The following is a 3,545-nucleotide window of genomic DNA, read 5'->3' on the forward strand; positions in this document are numbered from 1 at the left end:
AACTGAAAACTGCTGTTCACAAACGCTCTCCATCCAACCTCACTGAGCTCGAGCTGTTTTGCAAGGAAGAATGGGCAAAACTGATCGAGACATACCCCAAGCGACCTGCAGCTGTAATCGCAGCAAAGGGTGGCTCTACAAAGTATTAACGCAAGGGGGCCGAACAATTTTGCACGCACCACTTCAGTTTTTTATTTGCTAAAAAAGTTTAAAATATCCAATAGATTTTGTTCCACTTCACAATTGTGTCCCACTTGTTGGTGATTCTTCACAAAAAATAACATTTTTATATCTTTATGTTAGAAGCCTGAAATGTGTCAAAAGGTTGAAAAGTTCAAGGGGGCCGAATACTTTCGCAAGGCAGTGTGTGTGTGTGTGTGTGTGTGTGTATATATGTGTGTGTGTGTGTGTGTGTGTGTGTGTGTGTATATATATGTATATATATATATATATATATATATATATATATATATATATATATATATATATAAAAAAACTAAGGATAGGCCGAACAGAAGAGATGGGTCTTCCGACGGGACTGAAAAATGGTGAGGGACTCAGAGATGCGGATCTCATGGGGAGGGGGTTCCAGATCCTGGGAGCTGCCCTGGAAAAGGCTCTGTCTCCAAAACTGCGGAGCTTTGACTTGGGGACGTAGAGGAGACCGGCTGAGGTGGATCTGAGGGACTGTGAAGGTTGGTAGGGGGAGAGGAGGACAGTGAGGTATGACGGGGCAAGGTGGTGGATGGCAAGTTGTGAGGAGATGAAGGCATTTCATTTATCAGTAGCTGAGTGTCAGCTCCATCACATGCAAATTCTTGATGTTTGGCTGGATGTGTTCAGTACAACGGAGCTCATGCTTGTCCTTACTTGCTGTTTAACTGGCTTTCAAATACATGAATAAGTATGCTGACTCAATTTAAATATGTGCAAGTTAGCACTTGAAGGCAGTGATGGAAGAAAGAATAAAATCATTTAATTTCAGTAAAACTAGCAATACCACAGTATAAAACCCTCAATTATCAGTAAAAGGTCCTGCAACAAATTGTAGTCAACCCTCTGCAGCCTGAGCCATTAAGTATTTTTTTTAAATAAGGTGTTCATTGAACCCTTTTGATAGAGCATAAAAAAACAATGCAATTTCAAATTTGCACTTAAGAAATTTTGTTTTTATCATTATGTAATCAGCTTTTAAAATACAAATTTTACACAGAAAAAGCATTATTTCAATTTGGGTTTTTTTAAGCAAAATATGTTTTTAATTACATTTATACTTTACACATATCCAGTAATACACATACATGCACAATAAAATATAGATCTACAATAGAGTATTCAATAAATCCCTTAAAAATGTATTGCAGTAGAAGTATAAAGTTATATAATAGTACATTTACTTTATATATAAAGTAGCTCAAATTTACAGTACAGTACTTAAGTAAATGTACTGACTTGTCAGTTAGTAACTCTGCTATGCAACCTGTTTTATTTAAAATATACATCTGTGTGTCAAAAATGCGTTGTGATAGGAGTAATATTATCATCGATGCAGCGGCAAAAACTTGAAGTTTAACTAATACTATTAGTATTGTTTTCTAATCACTGTTCCATTATCTGTTCCTGGGACTGTTATTGCCACTCTTCATTCAGACTCCACCTACCACGAGCCTGGGTCTGTCCCAGGATTCTTCCTAAAAGGAAGTTTTTCCTCACCGTTGTTCACACAGATATTTTAAGCCTTGTAATATAATATTTTGTCCTCTCAGTAAACTGCAGTCAAGTTCGTAAACCACTGAGTTTTTAATTCAACCAAGGAGTTTATTTACAATAAGTACTGTAGAAGCTCATAGTGCCAAAAAACCTGTTATGCTACTCCATCCAGTACCAACAGTTTATGCAGTTTGACCTTACTTTTTCTTCTTTTACAAGAGCCAATAAGGCAGTATTGAAACTATGCCTTGTAGTAGTGAGGGGAGTGGACGGCACGTGGGCCTGGGTTTTCCGGTGTGTGATAGTGAGACCGTCTTAGCGTAGGCTGCAGTGTCCCTTCAGCTGTTAAGTGGCTCCACAGCCCCACGCTCCCCACACTGTCCCTCCGCCATGATTTCAGCTGTTGGAAGTAATGTGATATAAGGCAGAGCCTGGAACTGGCTATGAAATACTTTGGGCCTACAACTGAGGAACAACTCATGAAGTGAATTTGTTAGGTTTGGGAGCAGGGCCACGCCTAAACCCCACCTCTAATCACCAGACAAACCTACATATACCGTGCTGCGGAGCCAGCCTTGTGTATCTCTGATTCTGCCTCAGCGTGTACATTTTCTTTACTAAACTGATTTGAATTTTTTTTTTAAGTTAATTAGTCTGTTTAAAGTAAGTCGGAATTTCCAGTGGCACCGTAGCAATCGTGGAAGTGGAACGTCGTAGATATAGAACCGGAGCAGAATCAAAACAAATTGGGGGGGCTTATAAATGTGAGTTTAGGGCTCCTTGAAGACGAAAAAGTTTGGAAACAACACATCTTGTTTTGCTATTTCCCCTGAAACAGAAGTTTCAAGTTTTTGGTTTGTTTTCATTGAGCTGTTAGTACATTGAACACCTCAGAATGGAGTAAACACTGAACCTGGAGTCAGTATTATATAATAAAACATTTTGACCTTAATTAAATAATTGTAGGTTTACTTTTAATACACTATAATCATATACTGTAGCAAGTCTTCCATTGTTGTTCCAGGTATTAAAAAGGCCAAAACAATTAGCATGACTCCAGCTGTGACACGGTGCTTCTCAGATGATAACTGAAGTTTCATCATAGAGCTACAGTTGGCACTACATATTACTCATTGTGAAAAAGAGTCCCTCCCTGCTCTTTGGAAGGTTACACTGCAACATAGCATTTAACAAACAGACAATTTTGACTTTCTTTTCCCTGACATTGGAATGCGAGCAAAGCAGACATTCACAGATCTGTGGACGTGTTCAGACAGCAGCCTGAAGGCCTACAGATAGAGACACTAATGGATTCTAATACATAGTGCCAGAGGACTGAACCCAATGCCTTTCCCCTGTGATAACAAATGCACCTTTTATGCTGAACGATGTCTGAAAGAAGGTACTACAGGTACCTGGGACATGTAAAGGAAGTACCATTATAATCATGTTTTATTAATGTTATAAAACCGTCCAATCCAAGACATGCATCAGTTCATAGGCCTGTCTGTACTTCAGGCTGGAACTGCTGCCTTGATGGGTAAAGTCTTCTTTTATGCGTTTGGCTATGGTAACAGTAGCCAGTCTGACATAAATATAATGCGGTGCTTATATTTAGCTGCATCCTGCATTTGTTGGTTGTTTGTTGTATTTGAAAAACATATAAACAGTTATAGCAATTAAAATCAAGTTAGATATCAGACATTTGCTGAGTTATTGCTGTTGTTTCTTCACATCAACAAGCTCCCCACAGGACACAAGACTGGGTCCTCTAACACAGACAAAAAGAAAAGAATAAGCAACCAAACACAATCCACTGTGTATACATTTAGGTG

Source organism: Etheostoma cragini, chromosome 11, assembly GCF_013103735.1.
Source record: "Etheostoma cragini isolate CJK2018 chromosome 11, CSU_Ecrag_1.0, whole genome shotgun sequence".
Classification (NCBI taxonomy): Eukaryota; Metazoa; Chordata; class Actinopteri; order Perciformes; family Percidae; genus Etheostoma; species Etheostoma cragini.